The sequence below is a fragment of the Periplaneta americana genome, chromosome 7 (assembly GCF_040183065.1).
Source record: "Periplaneta americana isolate PAMFEO1 chromosome 7, P.americana_PAMFEO1_priV1, whole genome shotgun sequence".
Classification (NCBI taxonomy): Eukaryota; Metazoa; Arthropoda; class Insecta; order Blattodea; family Blattidae; genus Periplaneta; species Periplaneta americana.
This window is the reverse complement of record NC_091123.1, coordinates 107,377,456-107,391,716: the sequence shown is the minus strand read 5'-3', so window position 1 is coordinate 107,391,716 and position 14,261 is coordinate 107,377,456.

Here is a 14,261-nt window from a genome sequence, read left to right as displayed (position 1 = left end):
GATAAAAAGTTGTAATATTAGTAAGAATGGGTTCATTGATTCATAGTGTTCTGCCCAAGGGCAGGTCTTTCACTGCAAACCCAGCAATCTCCAGTCTTTAATTATTTAATAGACGTAGTGGAAAGTTCAGTACTGCTAGAGGAGTGTAAAAATGTAACTACAAAGTTCCTGAAATATCAGTGAAGTTGTTTGGCATTTAAATCAGATTTCAGACCATTGAATGAGGGTGAACAGTCATATTACGAAAACATTGATATACTTATATTTGATGTCATGACGTGTGTAATATTTATGTGTGTATAATGTCTCTACAAATTACGTATTTTAATGTGATTTAATTCTAAAAGTAGTCTTAATTACACTTCCTGAATAATGGGCGACTGCAAATTCTCTAAAACACAACACATATGAACAATATCATCAACATACTACCTCTGATTGAGGTTCTGGCTGATATGTACATCTGTTATCAGGCTGTACATCTCACTTGACGATATGTGTCAGAGGAAGAACAATATTGTTTGCATGCATCCGAAGCCTGACTAGTGTAATATGTATCTAGTCGGCGATATATGCAATGGAAGGGAAAAGGAACTGGCTACCCTACCCCATGATATTCTGGCCTAGTTGCCTCATAAGTGGTGCAAGTGGTGCCTTGTTGGTATCATTTGTGAGGTTCAAACTTCTCTTTGGACAGTTGAATAAACAACAAGATCAACATGCGGAATCAGTTCAATTCATAGTTTGTGTAAAATGTTATACTGTATATTTTAATTCGCTTAATGCACCTTTCAACATGAATTCGAACACTGGCAACGCTGTAAGTAGTTTCGACTTCTTCAGCTGTTAATTTACCATCATGCAAATGCGGTGGAGTAACAACAATGATCCCTTTATCGGAGAGGTTTGTTATTATTCCGGGAAAATCTGACTTCATCACCACCTTCTTATAACCTCAATAATCCGCAATCAGTTATGAATGTGTCACTCGATCTGCCACAGTAGCATTTAGATTTGAAGGCCACCATCTGATCCACGTTGGGTGGCTGTTCCACTTTTGAACAATTCATTGTCACTCTACATTTTTCAATATTGCAGGCATGGTTTCCTGAATACTTTCTCTGCTAGGCCAAAACCCAAAATTACAGTAGCCATTGTAGATGTCAACAACATTAAAGTGGCGGTAAAAATACATCATAATTATAATTGTACGATTAACTCCGAACATCACCCTCATAGCAGAATACGACAATCCAGTTTTCATTTTAATTTGAAAATATGAGTAGACGATTTTCTTTACTAATCTTACTCTTGGACAGAATTTTTCGAAAGCTTTCGATGTGAAATCCACTAATAAAAACGGAAAAAAAGAATATGCATGGTTTACATCTTGGGGCGTTTCGACTATCTATGGTACCTATTTTTGGGTTAAATGATAGAATTGGAAATATTTCTTATTATGATTCTACGGGTATGATTGTGTTTCAATTGGCAGCAATTTTAACAATATATTCGAAACCATAAATGCCACTCCCATTAAGTCTGGTAGTTCTCTCTGATATTATTTTATTGTAGAATAATCTCGGAAAACTTGCATTTCAATAAACATATCATTTGTTCCTGAACTCGTGTCATAACAATTCTTATATGACTTCAGTTCGGCATGTAATGGAATAGACACTTGAGTAGATAATTCACACAATTCAATTGTGAAAGAAAAACAAAATCACTAAGAATGGTTTCATTTACTTCTGCCTGTATGGCTACTTCATTTTTCGAAATAACACTTGTTGAGCATTCGCCTTCCATAAAACTTAAATTTTCATCTTCTCTTCTTCTTTTTACGTCTCTTTCGTATCTTTGCGGAGCTAGTTGAGATGAGGTAGTCTTTTTCTTGTAATCTTTTATAAAAATGCTGGGAACGGTATACTAGTTTTGGGGTGTCCTGATCTCGTTTCCAAGAAAATTAATACCGCAAATTCTTGTTGCGGGTGTTGGTTTCCAAGGTGAACCATCAACACTTGAAATCAAGAATTAAATATCGATATGAATACATTTAAAAATAAGTATATTATTATTTATTGTTGCTAATATTATACATAATATGTAAATAACTCAGTAATTATGTACTTTTTGAAATTTAAATTATAAATTCCTGTCGTTGATAACTTAATGGATATTTATAAACATAATACTATATACATTCTATTTTTTATATTAGGCCTAGTATATAATAATACTATGATTACAAGCAGTGTAGCCTTATTTACTTTCGTCTGCGTACTGCTTGGATCCACAATTAGCGTCGTTGCGCTTCAGTTTTCTGTTTTGGGAATGAATAAACACAATATCGGTTGGTGTGTTCCTATAAGCATTATTACACTCAAGAGCACAGCAATTTGCGTTACCTTCTCGCTTTTTAGGATCATCCATATTTCTGATCATTTAACCTGAGATGTTAAGTATATTCATACGCTTCAAGCACAACTCTATCGCTGCTGTCCTGCAGTTAGTAACAACAGTCGCCACCAGAGGAGCTTGCACGGTGCCTATCCAGACTTCTCTGGATTTCTCCCCTCAGTCACCAGCTGCTTACTTCCCCCTCATCCTTCGTCACGTCCGCGCCTTCACCTCGCGCCCCCCTCTTACGTCTGTCCCCTCCAGACCCGAGCGGCCGCAACCTTCTTCACTGCGTCGCTCGTTTTCTCGACCTGTGTGGGACGCGATCGACTCCCGACTGTCACATTATAAAACACATATTTACAATCCGTTTATACAGTTAACCGCATAATAGAAAAAGTACATTATCTTACTTTGTACTACTTTCTCCTCCTTCATGGATGCACCTGTTGTAATGGACAACAATACAGATCTATTTCATCAGGGATTGAGAGGTGAACCTCTTACGACATTCAGTTAGGCAGTGTTTTTACTGCGAAAAACTTATTTCTACAATGCATGATGTGGTAGGGGCGAACACAAATTATGATACCGATGCATCATCATTATTTTAGTCTGTTTCGCTACTCAATTTCTAATATAAATTCTTAAAATTATAGAACAAAAACATAAATTTAAGGGAACTAGACTTACGGGTATAATAAAAGTATTCTCCTCTTGATAAAATTGTTCGTAGAAAAGTGTTGAGGTCCGAACTCTTCAACAAAATATAACGCAGTTTCAAATGCTGAGACTTATTTCCTTTCGGCTTATCTATCCGATGTTTTGGTATAAAGGTAAATAAATGCTACGAAATTAAATAAAGAAGTTGGCCTACGTATCGATGGAAGAATTAAGGCACGAAATAAAGAAATGCTGTCTGTATACGTAGCGCAGAAGCACGAATGAAGAAGAAGAGAAGACGTGTGGATGAATTATGTCAAGAACTGAAGAAAGGAAGTTAAGAAATATGCCAGGAAGTGTAGAAGTACAAGAGTAAGCAAAGAACTGCCGTAGAATGGTAAATAAATGCTACGAAATCCCGTCCACCAGCAGTGAGTTGTTAGCATATCTATGAGGTAAAACTCCACCCATACGTGTGACGTCATTAAAACACTCCGTACAGTAAACTTGTATTCTCTCAATACGCATCCCATTTGCGCTCTTTAGTGATCAGGTCATTTGTATATAATAGCCAGATGTTAAAAAATTAAGCAGAATAGTGGTGTATAGTTCCAAAAGTCGACATCTGCCATTTTTATGAAAAATGAGATACGATCATTTCTTATATCTTTGGGTTGAAATACATTGGAAAAACACTTTTTCATCCTCAAAAACTCGATATTTCTAACATAAATCAAGCTTTAAAATATGGAGTTTTTTCCAAAACCCGACTTATTTTATTAAGGTACTAGCCGTACCCGTGCGCTCCGCTGCACCTGTTAGAAATAAATATAAAGTAATTACATAATAAAAATAGGACGTTTGATCCAGGGAACATTCGTGTTTGTTAGAAGAATAAATCGTTTAATATGTTACTTAATTGAAATTGTATTCAAATAATTAAAATGCGATCATTTTGGTCCATTTTGCACTCATTTGGTGCAATGACAATTCCTTTAACATATTTCTTATTTGTTTTTACATGCAACCATAGTTTAATGAAGATTGACATATCATTTAGTTTTAATGTGTAAACTTTATATTACTTGCTATATGTTTCCATTTAATTATGGTAATAACTTAATTTTAGCCATTGTTTTCTACGTCTTCAGTAAATGGCGTTTGGCCCACTATGGTTCTGAACCCTTCAAATAACTTAAATAGTGATACAGCATAAACAGTGATATGTAATTATATTTCTTTCTTTCGAAAATGTAAGAATTCACGATCTCCTATGTACCATTGCCATCGAATGAATAAATGTGTTTTGTCTTCCTTCTCAAAAATTTTATATTTTGCACATAGGAATTACTGCAGGAACAACAACATTACAATCTGAGGCGGCGGTGAAAATGTATTGTATTTTTATTTTAAAAGTCTGTCAGTCCTATCAAAATTTTGCATAGAATAAAACTTATCGGAAATCATTTTTAAAGAAACTTTTGTTATGTAACATTTTTCACAAAAAAGCAATAATAAGCGAGATATTTCGATTTAATTCAGGCCCCGTTAAATGAAGTATTTTGAATGCCATATAGCCTAAAATCTAAATTACAACGAACTTAATTTATATTTCAATTTGCATCGAAATCTGTTCAGCCATTATCGCGTGAAAAGGTAACAAACATACAGACAGACATTACTTACTTACTTACTTACTGGCTTTTAAGGAACCCGGAGGTTCATTGCCGCCCTCACATAAGCCCGTCATTGGTCCCTATCCTGAGACAGACAGACAGACAGACAGACAGACATATAAACAAAAATATAAAAAAAAGCGATTTTCGGTCTCAGGATGAATTAACATGTTAACGCCAATTAGTTTTGGAAAAGCGAAAATTACCAGAATATTTTCGGTTACATCTTTATTATTAGTATATATTATATTATATTATATTATATTATATTATATTATATTATATTATATTATATTATATTATATTATATTATGTTATATTATATTATATTATATTATGTTATATTATATTATATTATATTATATTATATTATATTATATTATATTATATTATATTATATTATATTATATTATATTATATTATATTATATATTATACTACATTACATTATATAAAAAGTGCGTTGATAACGAATGTACTCCGATAAGTAAGTCTTTAATTTGTTGTGGGGACTCTTGAATCTGAGAAGCAACAACTTTTACAACAGCGCAACATAATCTGCTTGGCTCATTACCCAATTTTTTTTTGCATTGCATTTATTGCATATATAGCCTATTTTATGTGTTTTAACATGATTCAATTGAGCATAGTTAAAATTTGAATTGTAAAATAATGGATTTCTAAGCTAACGTACTATTACTGCATACTAAATCAATACACTCTCGTTGTTCGTTAATTCTCTGAGATTAAAATGAGTGTGTACGTAAATATTATTTTAAGAAATACAGAAAACGAATGTACAAAATAGCCTATCAAATTTTCTGTGCATAAGAAGCTATTTTAATCTTACCTGTCCTCGATTTACTCAGGAGTTACTGTAATAATATTATAGCATTATGTCCATCTAGAGAAACTACACTTTCCAATGGTGAAATAATAATTAATTATACAAATCGGTTAATTTAGCTTCCGATATTACTTCATACAAACACAGAAACATTCTCTGTAGGCTATGTTTAATAGCTTTTGATTGTTGCTGTCCAAGGCCCCTTTTTCGATTGTTGTTGTCTAAGGCTCCTTATAGACGAAGTCATTTGTTATTTCAGTGCACCGTCTTAGATGGCGTTATTTTAATTTTAAAACTCATTTATCTCATTAAATATCAGTCCTATCATAATTTTGTAAAGAATAAGACTTATCGGAAATCATTTTTAAAGAAACTTTTGTTATGTAACATTTTTTACAAAAATCAGTAATAAGCGAGATATTTCGATTTATTTAATTCAGGCCCCCTTATAACCCCCCTTTTCAATAAAGCATTTTGAATGCCATATAGCCTAAAATCTAAGTTACAACGAACTTAATTTATATTCCAATTTTCATATAAATCGGTTCAGCCATTATCGCGTGAAAAGGTAACAAACATACAGACAGACATACAAACAAAAATTTCAAAAATGCGATTTTCGGTTTCAGGGTGGTTAATTATATATGTTAGGACCAATTATTTTTGGAAAATCGAAAATTATCAGAAAAATTTCGGCTACAGATTTATTATTAGTATAGATTGTTCCAAAACTCGACATATGCAGTTTATTCCAAAGTCCGATATTTACACTTCCATTGTGTGAACTATGAAGGCCAGTAACGTTCCAGAAGTCGACATCTTTGCTCAAGACAAAGAAAGTGTGTGATTTTTTTATGCCACTAGTGTTTTCTTTAGAATATCATAATTCTTTAGTGCAACTTCTTAGTGGAACTTACTGGGAAAATCGACAATGGAACTTTAGCTAAACAAGAATATAGTTCATTATATTGGTACTTCAGAGCTGTGAAGATTTTTACAACGTGTTGACGTGTTGTGTGAGCTTCTTATAGAATTAAAATTTTCATAGAATCTCACATACAAATTTCGCCTTCAGAGCCTGGGCGTGGAAGAAAGAGAATCGGTGATACAAAGAACTACACAAAACACAGAAAAGGGATAGGAAGTTAAGTTTTATGCTAACTGTAATGTTTGTCTTTACAGTGATTGTTCGATGCATGCCTGTATCTGATAATTTTTTGTATTGATTATTGGTAGTTCTCTCTCAGAACTCAAAACTTTACCCATAAACCAAAGAAGTTTCCTAACTCAGCGTGATATCAACCACTTTTACAAAGTGTTTTACAGCGTCCCTAATAAGTTGTTTCAAGATGAATTCATACTGAATACACAACAGCTGATTATCCTAAAACATATTTTGTTAACAGACCAGTAAGACATCAGGGAATTGGAGTAGGTCGTGTTCTACCAGTTTACCGACAAACTTTCTTAAAAATCTTGCAAGTGTCAAAGTATTGGGTGGGACTTCTATTTAAGTGGCATTTAAAAATTGGACTTCCGCCAATAAAAAACGAAGAGAAGAGGATACACGTAGCAAGAAATGTGAAATAAAGTGATATGCTATGAAAGACTTTATCGAAAAATTAGGTAAAATGAGTCAGCTCCATTTCCTCCATACCAACGGATAGAATTTTTTATGGAGTTGAGAAGGAGGCAAAGAAGATGAACATTATGAAATCCGAAGATTACTGCAATATATTCAATAACAATGACACCATAAACAAGTTAAGTATAGACTGTCCAGTTTATGACTGGAAACGAATATACAAACTGTTTTGAAACCACCAAATGTCTGGCATTTCAAACTAAAATTCTGTAAAAGAATCAAGGTAAAGGAATAAAAAATGGAGTTGTAATAAGGGGTGAACAAAACTATAGAAGAATTGTAAATTTGTACAAAGGATTTTGAAAAATGGGAAAACGTGCTCTGGATGGAAAAATCACACTTGCACAAAAACACATACATAATCTATAAGGAAGAACTAAGTAATGTTAACAAATTACTTAAAGAAATGTTTAAGATAACTGGAGAGACATGGAAACTTTGGAATATTGCAAGAATATTACAGACTATTTATAACGAGGAGAGGATGAAGAAGATTGATTATCTGTGAGCCAAGGGAGAAGAGAATTTCAGGATTTAAAATGTACACTTAATAAAGATTAAATATACAATTCTGATGATATACCTAAATAAATGACAATTCTTTATTATATTCCATGGATTCAATAAAATTAATAGCTTTTTAGTATAAAATGTGGAAAATTGATGGGAAATAATGTTATTAGAATTTCCAAAATCCGACATAAATTTTATTGTTAGTTTCAAAATCCGACATATATTTTATTGTTTGTTCCAAAATCCAACATATGCAATAGTTAGTTCCAAAACACGAAATGTCCAAATTTAATAATCTAATAACTCTTACAAAAATATATACTTTTAGTTCAAATATGTAATTTTACCCTCAGCTTTACTATTAAAGACTATTATAAAAATTTCCTGCACATCTCAACACTGGAAATACTACAGATGGTTTTTTGGTTTTTTCTCTAAACCACTTAGAAAGCAAATGTCGGGTTTTGGAACTATACACATGTATCCGAGGGAGTGATGGCACTTTATAATGAAATGTGAACGACCGATGTAAGCTGGTGGAATAAATATCATATCATAATTGGGATTTCTCGATCTCTGATTGGATAACAAAAACTTGATAGAACTGACATTTAACCCTTGCGGTGAATTTCGGTGAAGTCCGGAGGGCTCCACGCTGCAGCGCGTTGGGGCCCCCTGGGATCTTTTAAGATATGAAAGAGAGAATGGTGTGCGGAAAGCAACGGGAAGCTACCGCGTTTATCCTTCCCAAGAAAATCTGCAAACAAAATATAAATGCAAACAATACGAAGAACATGGTTGTCGCAAGAAAAATAAAGAAGGTGAACTTACGAATTGTAAATAAGGCAGTAGAGCAAGTGGACAGCTTCAGATACTTGGGATGTACTATAAGGAGTAACATGAGCTGCAGCCAGGAAGTCCAAAGGAGGATACCAATGGCAAAGGAAGCTTTTAATAAAAAAGGAGCATCTTTTGCGGACCTCTGGAAAAAGAACTAAGGAAGAGAGTAGTGAAGTGCTTTATGTGGAGTGTGGCATTGTATGGGGCAGAAACACGGACATTACGACGAAGTGAAGAAAAACGAATAAAAGCATTTGAAATCTGGATATGGAGAAGAATGGTGCGTGTGAAGTGGACAGACAGAATAAGAAATGAAGTTGTGTTGGAAAGAATGAATGGAGAAGTAATGATACTGAAACTGATCAGAAAGCGAAAAAGGAATTGGTTGGGTCACTGGCTGAGAAGAAACTACCTACTGAAGAATGCACTGGAAGGAATGGTGAACGGGAGATAACTTCGGAGCAGAAGAAGATATCAGATTATACTAGATGACATTAAGATATATGGATCATATGGGGAGACTAAAAAGAAGGTAGAAAATATGAAATATTGGAGAAAGCTGGGTTTGCAGTGAAAGACTTACTCATGGGCAGAACACGTATGTATGTATGTATGTATGTATGTATGTATGTATGTATGTATGTATGTATGTGTATGTATGTATGTATGTATCCTGTCATCGAAGGGAATACCCTGAGATATGAGGAACCAACTATTATTATTAAAGCCCGGATGTTTGGCAAAATTCCTTTTTTTACTGGGTGAAAGTAAATCATTATTTTCGTAGATATAGCCTAAATGTGATTTGGGGTTAATCAAAGTGATAGGGCCAATTTTTATTTTTTGCCTATTTTGCCCTTTCAAGGTGTTTCTTATTAATTCAATAATAAATACCTTTTTTGTCATTTTAAAGCAATATATCTTGTTTATTTGCAATTTTCTAATTAATTATAATGTAATGTGTATGAAATTTTAATATGTGCTTTAATACTATTGGTGTAATATGAATAATAATCGACAATCCACAGTTACAAATACAATGTCGTGTCTTCATGATACCAATAATCACCTTTTTAATTTTAAATATTAAACTCGTTCTCATAGAAGTTGTCGCGTAGCATTTTCAATTGTTTGCTTTCATATTTTCAAATCTTATTGTTACAATTTTGTGTTACACGTGTTTATTATTGAAGGAGAAAGAAGCTAGAATGCCTAAATTCAGTAAATCATTGTGGCCCATATTATTTCGTATATTATATTAATCAATTAATCTTTAAGGGAATATGTGGTGAATATTTGAATGTTTTTAAAACATAAAATTCTCATCCCTAGTAACGACTAAGAGAACCAGTGCTCGCGTGAAATAAGAGAATGTTTTTGAATTTTGAATTTTAAAAGTCAACTTCATGCTTACGTTAGTGAATTTGGTGCCCATGTGTTTTCAACCGATGGAACAGTTTTGTTATGTAAGGTTTGTGAAAAGGCAGTTAATCACGAAGAAAAGTATTTTATTATGTTAACATGTATCAACTACGAAGTAAAAATGTGAGTTATATGTTGATATAATTTAAATTTATTGCTAAAATACACAGGGTGTTTTTCTGAGGTGGTGTTACAAACTTTCAGGGATTATGGCGAAGGGCACATGTATCAATTTGAGATAAGGAACCATGGTCCAGAAATGACTGAGTCGAAAGTTATAAGCAAAAATAGTTGTGTGGAAATGGAATTGTAATTTGGCACCACGTGCCCTCCTTCCCTTAACCTTTGGAACAGTCGTGGAAAGATGGTATGGGCCGGATGTCTTCTACGTGGGTACTTGTTCCGATACAATCTGTGAGCTTGTCTACTGTTCCCATTGGCTCATCCGTATTCGAAAATCAGGTATGCGTATTCCGCTCTCGTGTACGCCTCCATTTCACTAGGACTGATCGACTGGACACTGCAGCTTGTACACATACACTGCTGTCTACAGATGTGCATATCAGGACCGACCATGTCCGTTACACATTACGCTATCTGCGTTGCTTTAGTGTAGTATCCTGTCCCCATCCCTGAGACAACGCACTGAACGGAATACTGTAAGTAGACAACGTCGGATGAATACAGTATGTGTAAGACGTACAGATAAATACACATAAATAAGATGTACAGAGGAATAAAATTATTTCATTTCCGCACAAATATTTTTGCATGTAACTTTCGACTCTGTCATTTCCGGACCAGGGTTCCTGATCTCAAATTGTTACATGTGCCCTTCGCCATCATCTGTAAAAGTTTGTAACACCAAATCGGAAACACCCCGTATTATGCCTTTTTAAAATTTATAATGCCTTTTTCAAAATTTATTGTGTCTTTTTTTAGTTTTTATTGCCTTTTTGCCTGTCTATTTTAACTGTTATAAATGCCTAAACATCAGGTCTCTAGTTATTATAGGCTTTTTCCTTCTTGGAATCACTATTCAGAGTTTATAATACGACAATTAGCACTACCTGAATAAATTTTGGAATAAGGACGGTGGATGCGCCTAAATGTTTTCAGAAAATCTGCCTCAAAGTGTTGTGTGCTTAAAGTATCTAACAGAAATCAGCGGGATTCGGATCCATAAATTCTTAGATTAGAAGCCGTCACATAGGGTGCTATTCATAGACATTTCGCTATCCCGCGCTATAAGCGTGCTAAACTAGCCCCGGCTATCGACTGGTTACTTGTACAGGATTCATATCATATTATATCGCTAACACTGGTTTGTGAATACGAAAAACGTTAGTTCGCTGATCATCCACCGGAAGCCCGTGCTAAGAATGTCTATGAATACGGCCCTTAAGCTTCAGCCGGTCCGACTAGAAAAACTGATGAATTTCCGATAGCCTTATCCGAGATAAACAGCTGTAGCATCGAACGCCGAGCCTCGTTAAGTGCTAGACCTACATCACTCCAAATCCAGTTCATGCATGTTACCTTATCACAAATAGAGAAAGTATTCTCAGCAGTCGATATCGCATCGTTAAACTGAGTAAGTATTGTTAGCAATCGGACGCCAGATGTGACGGAGTACTTTGGTGCGGTTCATCTCGGTTCTTCCAGCGATAGGTCAAGGTTGCAATGCTCACCAATTCGCCATTCATCACCGCCTCCAGTAGCGTGGCTGCGGAGTGGGATGCAAAGTAAACAAACACACAAACACTCACGGCCTCGCACTTCATTGTCTGAATAAAGAACAGCGAGAAGAATTTATGCTTCTTAAACAACACTGTTTGAACGTCGATTTGCTAATTGATGGCTCTGCCAGTAGTAGGTCGAAGGTTGGCTCTGACAAGAGCTGGAACATCCATACTGATGGTCAGGATACCTTCGATATGTTTACAGATAGCTATCGATAGGCATTTCCTACATACAGTAGCTATTATGAAACGAAATGCAAAAGCGTAAAGTGAGTTTTAATACTTCAATTTTACGACTCAATATGTAAACCGGGTAATTCAAAATATTAGGGTCTGTATTATCTATATCAGTACATTAGGAGGAGAACTGGTTCCTATAAAGCACCCTTTTAAATTATGATTTTTGATGCAGAATGTCTTGGCTACGCATTGAAAGCGCACCCAGGTAGACTTTTTATGCAGTAATGAAAACGCAACAAAACCTACCAATGAGAAGCGCACAACATTTTCTGCAATTGTGGATCTCATCAGCGTTTCACCGAAGTGGGCAGCAGAGTTAGTAATTTTTTCTGTTACATTCTTGAAACCTACGTCGCGGAAGATAGATCCTTTTCTTCTGTTCTTTGGGTTTATAAGCTCTACTAACGGAGCCGAATGTTTCAACAAGCATCTCAAGAAGAATTTTTATGCGTCTAATCCAATGATGTCAGAGCAAGCGCATTTTTCTGACCTTGACGTCGTGCGCGGGCATCAAGCGCTAGGTATGGGAGGAGAAATAAGTAGCCTGTTGGATTAAGAAAACAGTGGTGCACAAACTTCAAACGGAACGTGAAATTTTATGTCGTTATTTTTATATGGCTTCTTTCTGTTTGATATTTTCTATATTGTCTGTAAAACAAAGTACTAACACTAATTTCTTAATATTGCAGTTGTTTTAAACGTTAATAACATAATGAAGAGTTAAGAAAAAATATTCACATAAATTCCATAGTTAGTACAACTATACTGTATTAAGTAGATGAAACACATCATTCATAAAGAAAGTGATATCCCCCCCCCCCCAAAAAAAAAGAGATTGAATATGACATGATAAGTTGGAAATGGGATTGATGGTATCTTTAGCCTTATAAAAGTAATCAATGAAGTAATCAAAATAATATTATAGTACAAAGCAAAGTTACCTAGGTATATATGTTTTAACTGTAACTAATATTACATAATAAAACTCTTATAGCAGTATGCTTTTAAGGTGATATTTGTGCGCAACTTCCTATCATCAGAATATTACATTATTTTCTCGAAACCTGCTGAAGCTATAGAACTGACATTTTTACAACACATTGGTATACATTTTTGCTTATGATGTAACGGTAATTGCTTTGTTAATAGATTTCCTTACAGACATTTTCCACGCGAATATTTTCAAAATTTATAATACACTATCTTCAGTAATAGCTACGTATTTACGGTATATTAAATTTACGAACACATTGTTTCAATACCTCTAAGGCTACTAAATAAATAGGCCTATATCTGAAAAATTCATTTTTCTATAAACAAAGTTGAGAAAATATTCCTTTTGAATAAAAAAAAACAAACTTGTGAAAAATGAGCATTAAAATTAAAACTTAATTTCTTATAATGCTCTTATACTTCTCAGACAAATCTAAAAATTAACATGGATACAGTTTAAATAAGTTCTCTTCCGTTTATCTATTGATCATTGCTGGCCATCCCTGTATACAGCTCGATCAAGCGGCATATATTTCGTCTATCTCTTTCCTTTCCGCTGTAAAGCGCTCAGGCTCTCCTGAGCTCTAAAGCGTGCTCTTGCGCCTATGGGCATCAATTGACATCACTGGTCTAATCCATCAATCCACATAGCCACTAATAGCCTACTAATAAAATTTCAGGCTGAAACATTTTTGAAATTTCAAGATGCCAGCGTAAATCAGTTCAGAAGAAGGCAGCAAATGAAATTCATAGGCTATACAGTATATTCGTAAATATCAGGAGTAAGACAGAAAAAATATTGGCCGATTACAGTTTATAAAGAAGGTCAGTCGACTAAACTTGCCCTAAACTGAAAACGCAGACGTGTGTGTCTACATGACCTAAACGATTAACGCACAAAATTTTTAGCTACACCTACTGCTAACTCTATTGGAAACGACAATTTTACATTTTTTTATCTGTGACTAACAGTACACAGTCCTACCTAAGTCTGTAGAAGTGGGAAGGAAAATTCTGTGTTTGTTTCATGCTTTCCGCAGTGCGTTTACGAAGTAGACTATTTCCAGCGTCATACTGTTGCGCTTCTGATAGAAAAAATAAAATAGTTGGTGTGCTTTCAATGTTTTCCAAATGTCCTTCCCAGCACCGGATATGGGCACCCGGGGATCCATGGTGAAACAAAAAGTGACATAATTTCAAATGCTTAATGTAACAACACTATAAGCTGAACACTAATATTGTTAGCAGTAGATATTAGTAGTTAGAGCATGGATCAATGTA